Below are 19552 nucleotides of genomic sequence, written 5' to 3'. Positions count from 1 at the left end.
TTGAATTACATCACAATTTATGGATGAATTACTATAGTGTGTATATTTCTAGAACCACATAAATATTGTTCACGACTGAGACAAATAGCATATTATAATTACATGTATTTTCTTGTACACATTGTCATTTTTCCTGAAGCTGAAATTGCCTTACCTTTTTGTTTGCTTGTTTTCTGGGCATCAATCACTAATTCATGCTAAACACTGACCCTGTTGTAAAACAATTCTCAGTTAAATATATGAGGCAATCTCTACTTTTTTTTTTCTGGTAACATCTTTCCTGGATCCCTCGATTCTCTTGCACTGGTCTAAAAAGCTGCTCTCTAGAGCTGCTGCACATCTGTCACCAGCACATCCTTTGTCACCAGCTTGCAAATCCCCTTCACCTCTCTGTGTTGGCTCCTCTATCTCCTGGATCTCATGGTTTTTGTTTTGGTTTGGTTTGTGAGTCCTTTATTTTTATGGAGCACCCCTTTCTAAAAAAATAAGTGCATGAGAGGTCATTATTCCATCCTTGACAGTTTGGCCACACAAAGAATTCTAGACTGGAAAACATTTTTCCTAAGGATTTTTGGAGGATTGCTCCTTATATAGCTAGCAACCTGGGCTGCCGCTAAGAGGTCTGATGCCATTTTGATTCACACTTTTGTGTGATGCATTCTGTCTCCCTCCCTCCCCCTCCCCAAAAGATTTTAGGATCTTTGCTTCATCTCTAATACTTTGGCCTTGGCATGGGTCATTTTTCATCGACTGTGCTGGGCATGCGATAAACCCTTTCTATCTGAAACTCAAGTCCTTTGGTCTGGGAAATGTACTCTTATTATGTCGTTGATCATTCTCCACCACCACCACCAATCTTCTCTGTTCTCTCTTTCTGGAACTCCTATTAGTTAGATTTAGGCCTTGTAATTGAGTGAGTCCATAATTTTCTTTATCTTTTTTCCTTCCCTCCTTCCTTCCTTCTTTTCTTCACACCTTCCCTCCTTCCTTTCCTTTCCTTTCCTTTCTTTTCCCTTCTTTTCTCTTCCCTTCCTCTTCTTTCTTTCATTGTTTGTTTGTTTGGTTGTTTTTTTTGTCCTATTTCTTCTTTCTTTTTTTTCTCCATTCTGGAATACTTATCCTGACTTCTGCATGGGTGTTATAAGCTAGGCAGTCAGCATGCTTCTGGGAGCTGAGCAAAGGAAGGGAGCTGTACTCTCCCCAGTCAATTATGGACTATGTCTTGATTCCTCCGTTTTCAGCACCATTTCCAGAGCCCCTTCCCTCTGTGTCAGATGGCCTGATTTCAGGGCCTGCCTAGTAGTTTCTGCAGAGCCATCTCCCATAGTCAACCAAAGAAAAGGAGGTCTAGGGGTCGGGCTCCTCCTTACATGGACTTGTATTCTGTCTACCTGTCTTGAGTCTTCCTCTTGTGTTGAGAGGTACCTAGGCCTTCCCATCCCTGAAACTTCTGGCTCTGAGTGTGACTTAGCCTCTCACAGGCATCCTGGCTATAGACATGTGCACTCAGCTACCTCACCACCGACCTTCTATCTTCCCAAATTCCTTGACCTCTCCTGTCCCCTGTCTTCTTTACTCTTAATCTCTTTGTCTTGGCAAATTTATACTATTTTTATTCCTTTTTCTGCCTTTTTATTAATATTTCAAGAGGCAGCAGGGATAAATGCATGTGTGCAAACTACCCTATTTAACTCAAAGCTTCTATTTTTATTTCTTTTGTTTCAAAAATTGCAATTTTATATTGTTTCATACCAAACAGAGCTGTGATTTGTATTTCACAATTTAAAATGCCAAATTTCTTACATTTTACAGCTCTAACACATTTTCAAGAGCCTAAAAAACTTCTCTTCTGGGAATTTCAAGGAAGGATATATTCACTCCACCTCAAATTCTACATGCCCTTGTTAGGATGCAATCATCAAGTGTTGAGTGGGAGTGACTGGGTTATTACTACATTATTAAATTGGATACTCAGGGCCCTGAAAGACCCAAGATGGTGGTAGTGAGCACTGAAAGACAGGTTCCAGACAAATGGTGAAGAGCAGCCTGGACAGGAGATGGGAGAGAGGATGGAGAAGAAGGTCCAAGAGGAATAATTTCATTAGTTAAATCCAATGCTGGACCATTGGATGAGTCAACCACACCTGTAGGGCACGGATGAGGCCCAGAATCTTGCTGAACCTGGATTCTCCAACTAGACAGTGCAGGGAAGAAGCAGACCTTCACTCCTTAGAAAGATGTTGAAGGAGTGAACTAAGATGATAAATCTGAAAGCTCCTGGAAAATAAAAGGGCTATATAAATGCAGTGTCATTATCAGATCTAGTGTGGCTCAGACAAGACTGGTCTTAACTCATTGTAACATTATTGGGCAAGTACATTACCATAATCTATTGTGGAGATAGAAATATCCCTTGCATATGACAAATGTCTGGAATACCTGTAAAGAAGAAATGCAGCATTCATTAAGGAAATTAAAGCCCGGCCATCCAAGATTGACTCAGAAAGAACCCTGCTCCAGTCCTCTCTTCTTCTGCAATAAAGATCTCGGAAAGATATGTGTTAGGTGGCATCCCAAATGGAGGGAGTCTGGGACCCCGAGTCACCAAGTGGAGGCTAGTTCTTGCTGACTCACATCAGACTTGATCTAAGTGAGAAATAAACTCTTGTTGCACTAATCCACTGAGATTTGGGGGTTTATTTGTTACCACAGTGTGGTAGCTTGCAGAAGCTAGAGGTCATCTGGTGACCAATGGCCCAAGTAAGACTGTGATCCATGTCCCACTTAGAAAGGGATTAACATAGACTATGGATGAAATAAAGACTTCTGGAGAAGTCTTCAGCTGGGGGAAGCTGAACCCTGCCCCCCAAAGCCTGTGTATACCTTCGATGTGGGGACCATCATATCAGCCCCCATCCAGAGTTAGTCCTGTACCAAATCTCAGTGAGGCCAGCAGCACCTCCCCCCTTCCATTGACCAGTTATCAGGGATGAGGGAAGACTTCTGCTCCCTCCTTTTCTCCTCTTGTCTTTAGCCCCAGACACAAGGAGTGGAGGGGAGCAGGTGTCTGAAAGGCAAACTCCATGCCCTCAACTCTCAGGTGCCAGGAAGAGGGTAAACCATACCCTCTTCCCCTCTACAACTCCCCAGAGTCATGGTATCTTAGTCTATCAGGATGCTATGAGAAAACACCACAGACCGAGGCTTAGACACAACTGACATTTATTTCTCTTAGTTCTGGAGGCTGGTGACCTGAGATCATGGTGCCAGCATGGTTGGGTGAGGACCCTCTTCTGGGTTGCAGACAGCCCGTTGCATATTCATGGAATGGAAGGGGTGAGGGAGCTCCTTGGGGCATCTTATTACAAGGGACTAATTCCATTCATAGGGTCCACCCTCACGGCGGCTCGAGCACCTCCTAAGGGCCCCACCTACTAATACCATCACCTTTGGGGGTTAGGATTTCAACACATGACTTCTGGGAGGGCAAAAGCATTCATACCGCAGCATGTGTGTAAAGTCTGTATGAGGGAGGAGAGGAGATCTTCTAAATGGAGTTTCAGATTGAAACTTTAAAATGAGCTCAATTTCTAATAACTCAACATGACAGAAAAATGGTAGAATTTGCCCAAGATATTGCCAAGGACAGAAAAGAGTCTGCATATCACAGTTGAGGGCAGTAATTAGAGAAAACTGAAATAATCTCATGTTTCTACCCCAAGTAAGACTATTCCATAAACCATACACGCATCCAAACCTTGGCATCCGATTTTAAATGTGTATATGAACAACCAAAGTTTTTTTTTTTTTAAATCATCCACCCATTTTACAGATGGGTAAAACCAAAGACGGGAGATATTTTATTCAAAGACACATAGGTTATAACAGAACCTAGAGCAACTGGTGTCCACTGACTCCTGACAGCGTTAAAGGAAGCAACTATACCAGACCTTGTACCCTTAATCATCCAGCTCAGGCTCCGAGGACAGCCTTCTGAATCCCAACTCCTGAATGGCCTCTCTCATTCCAGGATGGCCTGAGGCAGTGTGGAAACCAGCCTAGATTGTAGAGAAGTTTCGCATCCCTTTAAGGGTTTGAGACCAAGGAGAGGCAAGCTGCAGGAAGATGAGCTATATACGATGCACTGTTTTGCTTGAAGCCCTATGAATTTCAGAACACACACATCCATATTTACACATAAGCTAAATAAAGGCCCCAAATAAACCCAGAACATAAAGATTATTGGATCATATTCCACTTTGGACAATCTACCCTTATTCATCCCCTCCAAGATTGTTGACTATTACATTTTAAGAGTTGATTTCTGTGAAGTCTAATTAAGAGGAGAAGTGGAATAAAGTGTGAGTAATGAACAGAAAGCTCACTCTCACCTCTAAGGAAAGTGATGTGTTTCCAAGTTGGCCTTAAATACCACTGAATTGTTTCATTTTTCAAAAGCTACAAACCACCCTTCCTTTTCTGCTAGATATTGTGCAAACATGGCACATCTTCAGCACGCCTTGCTAACCACAGATTCCATTATGTGTTTAATAATTGACTATTCAATAGAGCATCGATGCATTTTTGTCTGGAACTAATTCACCTTTGTCTGTGGCTTAGCATGAATGTTCAGAGAATCACAGATGGGATCGTAGATGGGCTTTGAGTGCTGCTGCCCAACACAGAGCCACATCCTTGGGATTATTCATGTCAGGCCTGTTCTCAGAAATGTTCTAGCATGCTAAAGCCACCTGAAAATGTGATTTATGAAAGCCGTGGAGTGCGGGACTACACCTTTTCCCTTCTAATGAGAACTAACAAATCACAGTCTGCAGGCCGCTTAAGCCAGTGAAGAAATTGTCGGCTGCAAAATTAACAAAAATGAACGCCCTTACAGCTCATTAAGGCTGCAGAGCTACCCAGTTGGAAATTGGGCTGAGATGTGTTGGCTAGGGGAGCAGGTATTAGCAAATGCATATGTCTTGACTTCTCTGTACTGGAAGGAAAATCCCTACTCCCTCCTAAAGAATTTCCGCCTTGCCTTTATTGGTTTGGATTTATGAATTTGAGCAGCGCGGCAAACAGCACAAATGGTGCATAATTTTGTGATGAACTGGGTACACAGTCCTGCAGGGTGCTCTCCTGGGAAGGACCATCTCTATGCTTGGGCTTATGTGCTGAGCAGGTTTGGCCTGGCATGGATGCCATGAATTTAATAAAAGGGGGTAGGGAAGAACATTCCAAAACCATTCTTAACCCATTGTAATTATTTTGGCTCTTTTAGCACCAGAAGCAGACGACTGGCTGGAGTGGAAGTGCCCTCCAGCAGGAAAAGGCCTAATTCCCTCTCCCCAGCCATGAAATAGTATTCTAGAATGGGGAAAACACAGACACATGGGAAATATCTCTTCAATCCTTTGTAGAACCTGGGGTATGAGTTGATAGCTAGCCTATTATTTCATAAACATGTCCATTTATTTAAAATTTCCAGCCACAGCATCAATGCCTTCTTGTTGTAACTTGAATTTGTCAATGGAGTCTCCCTTGCTTGGGGATGTAGGGTCAATTTTTTCATTTTAGTGGTTGTCCTAAAGTAATGGATGACTAAATTTACTTATTCTATTAAGGGACTCTACTCCTCTGTTAGACGCAGGGGAGGAAAAATGCTTCTAACTTTCTCTACCATCCTTATTGCTTTGACTTGTTCCATTTTGCTGACTTGAATGCGGACAGGCAAATTAGCATGGGTCCAGGGTCCAGAGCTGGGGATCACGGGTGCTTCTTGGGGCTGCCAGAGCTTATGATTTTAGCCACAGTCACAATCAAAGCTGCACATTGGCAAGGATTGCAAAAGTTTGGCCTGCCGATCAATTCTTTTTTTCACTAAGCAGCGAAGTTGTTAAAATATCCTCAAAACCACTTGCCCAGACCTCAAAGCCTTTTGAATGAACAGGATCCAGCTCGTGTTTTCCTTTGTTATTCTTTTCCAGAATAGTCAAGCTGGAGAACGAACACCCCGTATTTTCAGCTATAATAGCAACTGAAACTTATGTAGCGCCTACCAAAATGCAGTCTCTGTTGTGTTTGTACCTATTAACTTGCTCAATCCAACAACCGTGTAACTATCTCAAAATCAGAGGTGTGGAAACTGAGGCACAGAGAGATTAACAACTTGCTGGAGGTCACACAGCCAGTGGTGGAACTGGGGTCAGAATACAGGCATCTGGTGCCACAGTCTGTGCATTTCACCGGGGAGTTGGAATGCAACGTATGGTTGTATCCTTCATGACTAAAGACTTTTGAACTTTTTTCCCATGAATTCCTTCACTGGGGTCCTGGTATATGCACAGCATTGTGATCAACCTTAAGGGAATAATAAAATATAAATCCAGAGCATGGTCTTTGCCTCCCACAATACAAACTGAATGGAAAGGCGAGTACTGCCCAACGGTACAGAGCAGGCTTAGAGGAGAGGGAATACCAGCTGCACCTCTTGGTGGCTGTGTGAGACAGTAAGCACTACAGCGAGGCATCCCAGCACCTTGCACAGGGCTGCACTCATCCAGGTGAGCAGTCACCCCCGGAGGTGGCTGTGGAGGGGCATGGAGGGCCCAGGTCTGGGGCAGGGAGCATGTGCTGGTACAGCTTCCGTTTGGAGGTATTGCTTCTAGAGTACACAGAGTCCCAGTGCAGGTGCAGCTGGAAACCGTGCCATGAAAAGTGAGGAGGACCTGGTGGCTCTAGGAAGCCCCTCTCCCGCCACCTGTCTGCCCCAGGTCTCAGTGCTATGACAGGTGGCACCGTGCTACCCAGAGTGAGGAGAGGAGCCCTTGTGAGAAGATGGAGCAAACCCCTGCACGCTTGGCCAAGCCTCCCATCTTCTCTGGGAGCAGATGGGAGCAGCACACTAGAGGGCAATGGGAAGACCTCCTTCCCAGGATGACCCACTGGACCCATGATCTGGGGCTTCCTACGGTACTCAGTGGGGCAGGCATTGCTGGTGGGGGACAACCAACACCTGCTCTGGTCCACGCCTGGGCCTGCTGGGTGCTGCAGGGCACCCTGCTTGCCCCTTCAGAGATCTTTCGTTCTGGAAAGAGGGTATAAATAAAAGCCATGAACATTCATCCAGCCTGTAAACATCCATTCTTCCTAAAGCAAAGGGCCTCAACCAAGTGGCACACACATCAGACTGGCTGCTGACTGTTACTGCCTCCAGGCTGAACAAACACAGAGGAGCCCCCTGCAGCCTCGCACCCCAAATGAGAGGCTAGAACCTAGAGGCTACTGGGGGACTACGGGTTCTATGGTTCCAGCTACATTGTGACTTTTGAAGGCCTTGGCCACAGATGATTCTACCAGAGAGGGAAGGGTCACTGACCAGGCACTGGCCTGCCTCTTTTCCTGTCCCACATTCTCCCCAATCCTCACACTTGGGGAAAAGGAAAAGATACCATTTGCTGAGTGCTTAAATGGGCCAGATACAGGTTTGGAGATTTACCCCTATGAGACAGATGTTAGAATTCCCACTTATGTAGATGAGAAACAGCCTTGAGCATGAGAAAGTGGCCCACAGCTACACAGCTGCTAAACAGCAGAATCAGGATTTAAGGCCATCAGACGTGCCACAGGCCTGACTCAGTCCTCTCACTACAGGCTGGTTTTATAGGATGCTCCATGGCCAGCCCTAGCCAGCCTCTCCGGCTTCACCTTTTCCATTCTTGCCCTGTCTACGTGCCACTTCTCCTTCCACTCATGCCAAGTTATTTGTATACCCCTAGTGTCAGTGGGCCATTGCCTATGCCCTTTTAAATTCCACCTCTGTCTGTCCAACACTCCTCAAAGCTCAGCTCAGACATCATTTGTTCTGGACGGTTTTCCTGGACACTTCCTCCACTGCCACCACCACCACCGAGGCTGAGCTCCCCTCAGGGCTCCCATGGCACCTGTGCTTACTTTTATCATGACTGACCCATGATTATTATTGTCTTTAACTTCTCTGTACCCCTTGGGACCAGATTGGGTCAGATCCATTCCCTAGTTCAGAGCCTAGACCACAACCTGGCTCAACTGGGACCCAAGAATTATTTGTGGAACTGACGGTTACCAGCGGAGAGGTGGGTGGGGGGATGGGTGAAATAGGTGATAGAGATGAAGGAGTGCGCTTGTTGTCATGAGCACCGGGGATTATATGGAGGTGTTGGGTTGCTGTATTGTACACCTGAAACTAATATCACACTGTATTTTAACTAATGGAATTTAAATAAAGGCTTAAAAAATTATTTGTGGGAAGGGGGAACCCTGGCCCCCACAGGTCTGCATACTGCCTTTCCAGCCCTACCTGGTCTGACCTCCACTACCACCTGACTCCAGAGCTGGCGATAACGCCGATTTCTCTATCCCCAAACCAGGGCACAGATTCCCAGGCTGGGGCAGTAAATTGACACTGCAGTCAATTTTTAGTCTTCCCGAAGGGCACGATTTGTTGGCCGATGATCCACAGTGAATTTTTAATCACAGATCAGCCATCTCCCTCCCCCTGCCCTGACAGGTCTGTGCGCTGCGGCCCCGTGGTGAGGGAGGAACGGGATTCTGTTTGACTAGGCTCTGCAGCAAAACTAATCAGGAAGGGGGATTGCTGCCTAAGCCTCTGCCTTGGCTGTTGAGCCTCATGCAAACATTTTCATATGGTAACTGTCCCCTCCGATGTGGGGACAGTTCAGAGCCCAGAGCATTAAGGGGTGTGGGGATGGCTTTCTCAGACCTAGTCATAAGGGCCATGATGACCAGGAGGGCATGGTTGGCCGAATGGCATTTGGGCCCATGTGGATCTTGGCTTCCCAACTCAGAAAGTCTTTCTTGTCTGTGACCTCGAGGAAACTTCACGACAACATAGGAGGCGATATCATTAAAGCTATTATTTCACTAGATGCCTACAAGATGCCAGGCAAAGCACACACTTGCTTTACAAGCCTTCTCTCGTTTACGTCCGCAGCGTCTATGCGATAGGTTCTATTCAGATGCTCGTTTCTTTTTTTTTTAAAGATTTATTTATTTATTTATTCATGAGAGACACAGAGTGAGAGAGAGAAGCAGAGACACAGGCAGAGGGAGAAGTAGGCTCCATGCGGGAGCCTGATGTGGGACTCGATCTTGGGTCTCCAGGATCATGCCCTGGGCCGAAGGCAGGAGCTAAACCACTGAGCCACCCAGGGATCCCCCAGGTGCTCATTTCTTAGGTGGAGCCCAGGTATGTTAGGCCCCTTGCCCAAAGCCATACAGCTCGGAGATGGGAGATCTGGAGCTGGAATTCAGGCCTGTCTGATAACAAAGGCCATGCACTTGACCACTTAAACAAGCAACAGACGAAAAATTGGTACACAGTGGACCCAGGGCAGGATCTGAGCAAAGGCGCAGAGAAATGAGCGGCGGCCAGAATGGGCTGTAAGTCTCGGCTCTGCCGCGTACAAGATGCGTGGCCTTGGGCAAGTTGCTGAGTCTCTGTCTCCTCGAGTGTAAAACAGAGAAACAGCACCTGTCTTGCAAGATTGTTTGCCACAAAGCTCCTCAATGTGCTGCTTTGAGAAAATCAAAAGCTTTTCACTCTGGCCATCTCCTGGACTCCTGGAGCCGTAAGTCTTCTGAAGCCACTGAGTCATCCTGGGCTCAGGCTCCCTGGGTCTGTGTTAAATGTTCATTCAATCAATGGCCACGAGGCAAAAGGAGTAATGAGTGCCGCTGAGCCCTGACCATGACTGGGGCACTGCGCTGGGCACTTTCCTATGCTGGCGACGGGCTGCAAGGCGGGGAGCATCAGGCATTTCACAGGTGAGGAAACTGAGGCACAGAGAGGCTAGGCGATGGTGTGGAGGTGTGGTCTGAGGCAGAGCCCAGGGCTGTCCGGCCCCACCCTGCCTCGTGGCCTCTTCCTGCCTGTGGTTTGCTGTGACGGTCAGTCACCTCCTGGGAAAATACCTTTCCTCCTCTGGGTGCCTGTCCCTTTGGGAAGAAACAAGGCCACAAGTCACCGGTGTCAGTTTGGCAGAATTGTAGGAAAGCACAGCTCTGCTAGGACAAGGACTTAATTACGTGGCCTTTTATTTCTTCCCTTTCAGAATAAAATGCATTCATCATGTGGGTAAGAGCTTTTTCCTCCTGTTTGCAAATAATATTATTTAGCCTTCTTTGTACCGAATGGAATTTACTTAGAAGTAAAAAAAGAAAACGAGAGGAAAAAGAGAGAAAAAGAAAGGGAGAGATTTCAGTGAATAGAAGACCTGGGGAATATAATTACAGAAATACTGCAGGTTCTGCATTAGCTGGAAAATTTCAGTCATTTCATTGTGGGAGTAAAGCTATTTTCTTTTATTTTAAAGTGGATCTTTCACCTTCCAAAGGGCTAATTATGGTGCTGCCTACATGTTGTGCTCATAGGCTCCAATTTCATCTTTTCATTAACCACAATGGCAAATAACAAAATTGGGCCTGACTCTGGAAGCATCTCCGTGATGGCTCCTGTAACAGGCAGGAGGGACACGGCAATCACTCATCTCATGACTCAGGCCATGTTTTCCATAATTGAGCCCAACAAGGACCTTGTCAGAGGCCCCTCCTCCAGCTCGGAAAACAAAGCCGGTGGGTGGGAGGAGCTGGGAGGTCCAGGGAGGGGTCAGCAGTGGGAGAGCGACACAAGGGCTGTAGAAAAGTAAATGCCCAGAGCTGATGTTTATGGAGAGTTTTTCATGGTGTGGAGAATGTTTGAAATATGATGCGTATGAGAAAAAGCAGGATATACGATATGCGGACAGTATTTCAGCCAGGTTAAATGTGCATTTGTCAATGTAAAGCCATCATGATATTTGACTATATTTGGTGTTTAATACGTATATCAATTAACAGATTTCTAAAATATCTATGTATAACTCGAACCTCACTCTTATCAAAACACAGGAATCCAAATCCTCCTCACCGAGATTTCAAGGACCCTCTGAGAAAAGGTGATTTCATTTTCTTAGGGGTTGCCCCTGACTTCTCATTCCAAAACATCCCCTTGGCTCAGTTGTCAATCCCCTTGATCTCAGCTCAGTCCCACTGTACCCTGCTCCTCTCTCTATGTCACTTTATCCCTCTCAAGACAAGGACGCTCTCCTGCACTCCCCAGCAACATCAAGCTATTTCTGGAAAGGGACCGTTGTCTTAAAGGTTTGAGGACAGTAAGAGTGGGCTGCTGCAGAGGGTGGCTGAATGCTGAAAGCTAGAAATTGGGCTTCGGCTCCGAAGTTCACTGAGACATGCTGGCCCCAACAAGCAAAATCAGCCTGGCTCCTGGTCACCTTAAGAGGCAGGGTGACGCTGCTGTCCCCGGGCTTCATGCCCTGCCTGTGTGTGTTCCAGTCCCTTCCTGGCTTTCTCCCTCTGTGGATCTGTCCCCAACAACCTTAGGCTGCTCACTGTCTTCCCACCCTTCCTTTTTTCCAATTTCCAGAGCCTCGAAAATGGAACCCCTTTCCTCTCTGCTTTCCACCCAGGCCCAAAAAACTTCTGTTTGCTTAGTATGCAGAAAATTCAGAAAACTTTCAACGCTTCCCTTCCAGACTAGCCAGAGAAAGCAAGGGAGGGGATCTTAATAAGCCCATTTAGGTGTCTTCCCAAACAAATATCTTCCTTGTCCTTGTGCCCAAATGCAGAAACAGCTGCAGCTTTAAAAATAGCATGTTTTCATCTTTTGAAGGAAATATGCCAAAATTCTAACACTGGCTGCTTTGGAGTGGCAAGAAATGCTTTCGTGTTATTCGTTTCTTCCTATTTTTCTGAGTTTTCCAAATTGTCAGAGGCAAGCATGGACTACTTTATCACAATAAAATCTCCGATGTATTATGCATCTGCCAAATACCTTATTCAATCTTCACAACAGCCATAATAGGTAGATATTAATAGCCCATTTAGAGGTTCAGAAAGGTTAGGCAATTTGCTCAAGGTCACAAAAGCAGGTAGAAATCAAACTAGACTTTAGGCCCTCGGTCACTAAATCATGCTGCTTATAGAGGCCCATCACCTACTTCGCCTACAGGTACAGGGCCTTAGGCACACCTGACAGCGTACTAGATCATCTGAGCCACCTCACTAGACTCCGCACTGTGAATGCTAGTGGTTCTGTACATTGTGGTTCACAATATTAGCCTTCCCTGGGGGAAGAGTCTACTTTCTTACATGAGGCCTGTAACTTGTGGGAAAACTATACATCCAGAGCCTGTTGAACTTGGAAATGGCACATGATTTGCTTGGGTTACTGAAAGATGGATTGAAAAGGCCATGTCACTTCTGTAGAAAGAGCCAGCTAATGGTTCTCCATGGCTTTCTCCCCTCTGCCATGAGGCAGTGCCCCCAGGAAGGTCCATGTATAAACATGGAATGGAGCACAGCTCTAATTGACCCATAATGGACAGGTAGGTAGCTTGAGCAAGATGTAGGCCTTCATTTTTGTAAGCCAGTGAGACGTAGGGTTGTTTGTTACCACGGCATAAGGTAGCCTAAGCTGATTGACTCAGTCAGCATATGAGAACTGCAAATGCATAGGCAGTTGCTAATGTGTTTCATACTTCTTCCTCTTAGACAGAAAAAAATAGGAGGAGTCTTGAGCAAAGCATTAGTGTGAAGTTCCACTTGCCCTTTCTGAGAATGATCTTGGGAAAATGATCTCCTCCTCCAGGGTGTATTCCTGCAGCACGCCTTCCTAATGGAGCAGAGTGTCAGAATCAGTCCCAATTATAGTCTCTGGAACTGCCCAAGGAGAGGCAGGCCAATTAGTGCGTGGCTCTAAGTCATTACAGGACCATGTGGAAGGGAGCGGTCAGTCTGCTCTCCTCGCCTTGAGGGCCACTGAGCTCCGACCAACTGAAGGCTGGAGGCTCAGGTGCCATCTGGGCAAAGTGTGAAGCAATAAAGACTGATGGAAGGAGGGCTCAGGGGTAGTGCAGTCAATTACCACCTTTGGTCTGAGATCCAGGGAGCCACACCGCTCTCATAATTTGTGCTCTCTGTGCATTTAGCAAAGCTGCCTTCAAGGGAAGAATGGTGACTTAACCAAAAAAGCCGAAGACTCAGAGTAAAAAGAATAGCAGTCATCGCTGGGGAATAGGCAAGAGAGAGCAGAGACACTGCCTCTGCCACTGGATGAAATAGTCAAGTGATTTTTTTCAAAGAATCCCTGGGGGCTGGACGTGATCACCTCATCCCTAAGTGACTCAATTGGTAGTTCTGATGCTGAAGTAGCTTTACTCAATTTGCTCTTTTCTCGGGCCTTTTCATCATTCTTGCATCCTTTCATCTGGGCCATCATTCTGTTCTTCACTCATTCTGTATTTCATTCATTCCTTCACTCGTTCAGCCAGTGAGACCTCCGAGCACAGCACTGTTCAGATATTAACAGCCTGCATAGCATAAGAGGAGGTATGGGCAAGGGCACAGGGCAGGGCCCAGCAGGGGAGGGAAAGACACAGAGCCAAGTATCACAGCTGAGCTTTTGATACTAGGGAATGAGAACTCAATGGTAAGGTTTCAGTTCTAGCTGTTATTTCAGGGTCTGGGATATGGACAAAACCTCTCACTTGCTACAGATAGAGTCCTAACTTACTCTGCCCCACTTTGCCAAAAACTTTGGCATAGAGCCATGAGTTGTGTGGGGACCTAGGCCACTCCATGAGCTCCCGTAGACAAATACTGGTTGGGGTAGAAGGTGTGGCAGGCCCACACTTGCTTCCCTAGCAGCAGAGGCATGGCTTCCTGGAAGCCTTTGGCTTTTCGCTTCTTCAGGATCTGCTCCACTTTTCAAGCCAAGGTAGAGCTTTTCTCAGGGCAGACCCCACCCAATGCCTGGCCATTTCTACCCAACACAGAACTCCTCCAGTGGGCAATCTGAGCTCCAGAGCTGCTTGAGCCTGCGAAGACTGTCAGGTATTTATCATGTTCTCTGGGCTGCCTGGTCCAGTCCTGCTTCTGACCCTTCTCTTTCATCAGTGTCCTTCCCCTGTAAACTTTTTGCACTTTTAACTCCATCTCAGTGTCTGCTTCATGGAAAACCAAACAGACATGGAAGGGCGGGAAGAATGTGAAAGTGAGGAGAAAATGAACAAGCTCTTTTCAGGCTAGGAGCTCTGCAGCCTGAGTGTTTCTTGCCAGTTCCTTCTCAAATGAGAAACCCAGGTTAAGAGCTGGCTACATCATAAGGAGTCCTATTATCTGTAAAGCTCTCACCAGAGAGGAGTCAGGACCATTTAGGAGACACTAGGTTAGTGAGGAAGGCCAGGACATAGCCCAGCTGGGCAGACTGGCCCTGGACAAGCTACTGTGACTTTGAGTATTGGAGTTAGACTATGAAGGGCCATTGAGTGTTCCAGGCCCCAAGGGGCCATTGGAGGTCAAGGCCTTGCTCAGTAAAGTAGAAAGAACAACATGGCTTGACTGGAAGGATGTGGATCAGGAAAATGCTGCATGGAGGAGGCAGGATATTGGATTTGAGCCTAGAAGAGTGAGCTCCCTGAGGACACAGGTAGAAACCAGGCCCATGATCTGCTCTGCATAAGTGAATTTAAAGATCTGAGCATAGGCCAAGGTATCACTTAGGCCTCTTTGGGCACCAGCAACAGAAACTCACTCTGGCTAACACAAAAGAAAAGGTTTGTGGGTAGGCCACGGAGGAGCTAAAGAACCAGGTCAAGAATGGACAGAAACCAGGCAGCTCTGAGACCCAGGGTGCCAGGAGCTCTTCAACAATTCCATGAGGGCACCACCATGGAAATGGAAGAATGCCACCATTTTTAGTGTGAGTTTCTCTGCTCATGATTCAGTTTCTAGAAAGAGGTAGGTACAGGGTCCTCCCATTAGCTAGGGTGTGCTCTGATGCCTTGACTAGTAGGTCCTGCAAGACAGTGTGCACACTCCAAGAGGTAAGAAGAAAATCAGGAGAATGGAAGGCCTCAGAGCCCAGGGAGGAGGAGGTCTGCAAAGGCAGTGGCCAGTGTTATCAAAGGAAGCACACAGGGCCAGTTGAATAAGGACAAAGATCTACCCATAGGAGTTAATCTGTAGAGCCGTTTCAGTGTGGAGGTAGGGACAGTAACTAGATGCTCTGGGCTGAGGATTAAATGTGAAGAGAGAAGGTGTGGACAGATCCCTCCTCTGAAAAGTTTGGATAAGTAGAGAAGGCAAGAGATTGGCTGTTAGAGAGGTCATTGATGCTGGGAAAGACTTGAGTCTCCTTATAAGCTAAGAGAAAGAGCAGAGGAGAGGCAAAGGTAAAGATGCAGAAGAGAATGGCAAACCAGTCAGAGCTCAGGGATGGAGCGTGGAGGATGGAGCAAGGGCCTGGGCAGAAGGGCTGGCCTGAAAACCGTCATTACCATTGTTAACTGTTTCTTACTCTTCAGAATGTATTATGCATCACAGGTGCTCGCTCTTTACTTGCTTGAGAATATTATTTTAGCCTCACTTCAATTCTAAGCTCCTTGAAGGCAGGAATCCTGTCCTTATAAGCAAAATAGGAATGGTGCTGCATAGGGAACCAAGAACCCTAGAACCACAGTTCTAGGACCAATTTGTATTATCAGACTATACATGTCTGCACATTACTGATACCAAAGTATAGTGGTCTGGTTTTTAATTTTCTTTCTTTTTAAAGATTTTATTTATTCATTTGAGAGAGAGAGAGAGAGAGAGAGAGAGAGAGAATGCACAAGTAGATGGAGAGGCAGAGAAGGGCAGGGAGCAGACTCCTCACTGAGCAGGGAGCCCAATGCAACAAGGGGCTCTATCCGAAGACCCTTGGATCACAATCTGAGCCAAAGGCAGCTGCTTAACTGAGCCACCCAGATGCCCCAGTTTTTAATTTTCTTACAAATAAGAAGTCTACAGGTAGGCAGTTCAGAGCTGGTATACTTAGCATATCAGATTCCTTCTATGTGTCCACCTAACCTATCAGATTCCTTCTAGGTGTCCACCTAACCATCCTTAGCAAGCCACTTTGGAATTCATGCTGGTCACCTCGTAGACTCAAGACGGCTGCTTGGCCTCCAGGCTCATATCTACATTCCAAGAGAGAAGAAGGAAAGAGAGAAGGGATGAGGAGCTCCTGTGTTTGCAGAGCAAAACCTTCCTGTAATCCCAAGCCGACTTCTGTTTGCTTTTCATGGCCACCTCTAGCCACACAGGAGTCTACCACTCTAAACTAAATCAGGGTTGCATTGCATCCTGGCTCCCGGCATCCCTGAATTCCTCTAACAGCAACTTCAGGGTTCTTTTTGGGGATCTGCCTTTCTCCACTATGAGAGTCTTAGTGAGAGCGCAAAGTCAGGCACCTCCTCTCAATATCCAAAGTCAAAGGGGTTTGCAGACACCTCCCCCAGGACAGCCAGAGGAGTATGTTCTCACCTTGGCCAATCAGATGGTCTCTCCCAGGACTCTGCCCCATGCTTGAAGTGGCCAGGATTTAGTCCCCTATCCCTGCAGTGGCATTCTTGACTAGACCAGCAGTTGCTGCGAAGAGATAATTCCTAGGGTTTTCGCTTTCAAGCTTCTCAGAACTGCTTTCCTCCCACCACTTTCTACGAGCCTGGGTCCCCAACTTTCCTGTACGTTCTGAAGGGCCAATCCTCCCAATAAGCTCTTCTACTCAGCAGAGACTGTTTCTGTTGCTTATAACAACAACAAAAAGTCCTAACTGATACTCCAACCCCATCTCTGACTAGCTGTGTGTGATCTTGAGAAAAATCACCTCACCTCTTTGGATACTCTCTCCTCATCGAAAAATGATGGCTTATTCCTAAAGTGCTTTTCATCGGGAACAATGTACTACATGACTTTGACCTCCTTCAGAGGCCTTCTCTGTACCAAGTGGGCCCAGACAGACATCAAAGCCTGAATTAGAGTTTTAGCTACAGTGGTAAAATGTAAAAGCTCCACTAGGAGAGATAATTTGTAGCATTGGGGTGCTGGTACTGGGACATTTTTAGGCAATTAAGCCTAGGTAGACATTAACCAAAGCCCACTCCACCGCTGGTGACACCAGGGCCCAATGTTTTCATTAGCTAAAACAGGTACCATTTAGTGTCATCTTGCCATAATTTCAATGGTCCACTTATTAATTCTATGACTTCAATTGTTCTCGATTCTAAGACTGCCTAACCGCACCACTTGTAAAACCTGTTTTTAGGGAGTCTTTGTTTCCCACTTCAACATGTCTTTGTAGCAGACAAGCATCTGCCTTAAGAAACTTTGGACTACAGGGGGGAGGCCTCTGTAAATTCATAGTCTGCACCTTCAAGGAAAAATTAGTTTGTTAGAATGGCAAAGTGGCCCCAGTTTGGCCTTATGTTCTAGCAAAAGCTCATTGCTTAGCCGCATTTAATAATCCATGAAACATTTCTATTAGCTTTAGTGTGTGAATTGTGCAGCTGCAGAATGGGTAAAAAGAATTGGGACACAGGAATAAAAAAATATGCAGAAAATAAAAATAAGTGAAATCTTAAATATTTGATCAAGATCTCTATTTTCAGGTAAGCAGTTACCATCTTGGGCCCTCAAATGCCAACAGAAGCCACAGAACCCCATTCTGAATCATTAAAATGACTAGGGGAACCTTTCTTCTTTTTTCTTCTTACTACTTTTAAACGAGTATGTAGCCTTTAAACTAACCTTTTCTTAAATATTTAACACAGACATGGGGTCAAAGACAAAGTAGCAAAGGTACTCAGTCCAAAACTCATCTGTAATTATGAATCTGATTATATAATGCGTCTCAACCACTTCATTTTATTTTTTCTCACTCTGCTCCAACAATTCTCTGAGAGGAATCCAATCTGGGTTAGTTGAAAGTCCACAGTCTGGAGTATTTTTTAACTATATATTTAATTGATTTTTTAAATATTTTTTGTTCACTCAATTCAATTGATTGATTCATTTAACAAATATTTATTAAGTACCTACTAGGCATCAGGCACTGTTTGCTCTAAGTGTGGGGATATATCAGGGAACAAAATATATAAAGAGTCAGCCCTTTTTGGACTGAACTGTCTCACTGTCTTATACTTATTTATTACACACATAATAAACAAAAACTTATTTCGGTGACAGATAATAAGTGCTATGAATGGGACAGTATGGGAGTTTTTTGTTTGTTAGATAGTGAGATAGTGGTCTATTAGAGAGCTGATGAATTCAGCAAATTCCCTTAAGAATTTAGGGAGGTAGTATTTTAATCAGTGAGAACAGGAGTACAGTAACTCTGGGGTTACTGCAGACCCAATGTGTTCAAGGGACAACAGCAAAGCCAAGGAGACTAGAGGTGAGGAACACCCAGGGGTCAGGGTGACAGGTCAGGAGACAATGTCAAGAAGATCTTGTCAAGGCAGATCTCACGAGGGCCTTGGAGGCCAATGAGGAGCACTTGGGATTTAACCCTAATTGTGGCAAAAGCCACTGAGGGCTTTTGAGCCAGGGGAACTGTTTCATGTTTTAAAAGGATCATTTTAGTCCAATAGCAAGTATGGCTAATGAAGCCAGGGTTGACTAAATGACGGCTTTCTCATGGAAGCCTGTCTGAAAGGCCATATAAGACAGACTTGGCATTGGCATTATCTGTTCTCTGCTTGTGAGAAAACATCCATCTTCTGAAGTACTTACAGTGATTGAAAAGTTTGCCCTCATTGGACATTTTAAAAGTCCACTAGCCTCTTTTTTTTTTTACGTGTTAGTTTTACTCAGCCAAAGTATGCCATTTCTTGTGAGACAGTTCAGAAGTCAAGATTATTGGCTCATCCAAATGCAGAGGGTGACCCAGCTGAAGTCCTATCACGATCTGTCTGAGAGCAGGTTTTCCAGAATATCCTCAGGACACATTTCTAGGCCTGAGACACTGACTCTCAGCCATCTGCACGTTGATCACTGCCCAAAATTCTCCTATTGAAACTTTGCCCGAACACCATTGTTAGGTGAGAGGAAGAAAATGTAGTGTTGCAGCTTGATCTCACTGGCTGACCATATTTTTATGCTTGGAAATAATTTGAAAAATGTTCAAAAATGAGCTGATCTGTCCGTGCAGTTTTTTCCCGTTAGACCTCCCATCTAGAGTCTTTTCTTGGATAGAATAATTCTGTGGCATGCTCTTTACAATGTCCAGAGTCTTCCTACAGAATTAAGCTCCCATCTAGTAGCTGGCTTAACAATGCATCTTTTACTGGATTGCCTTTTCTTCCCTCCATTCTTCATCCTTCTCCATTCTTTCACTGGTGTTCCCCTATCTTCCAAATAAACTACTCATACTTGAATCCTTGTCTCAGGATCTGCTTCCAAAGAACCCAAACTGAGATACCCTCTATGTGAAATCCTCTTCTGTCCTGAACCATCATGGTGATAGGATTTGGGAGAAATGAAACTTACCAAAAGTTTTATCTCCATTAAACCCATAATGCAGTTGCCCTTCATGTCCCCAACCAAAGGACACGACTCTCATCCAGATATGTATTCCCCCTTCTAAAATATTAGTTGTTTCTCCAGAATG

Source organism: Vulpes lagopus, chromosome 19 (genome assembly GCF_018345385.1).
Source record: "Vulpes lagopus strain Blue_001 chromosome 19, ASM1834538v1, whole genome shotgun sequence".
Lineage (NCBI taxonomy): Eukaryota > Metazoa > Chordata > Mammalia > Carnivora > Canidae > Vulpes > Vulpes lagopus.
This window is presented reverse-complemented; position numbering follows the sequence as displayed.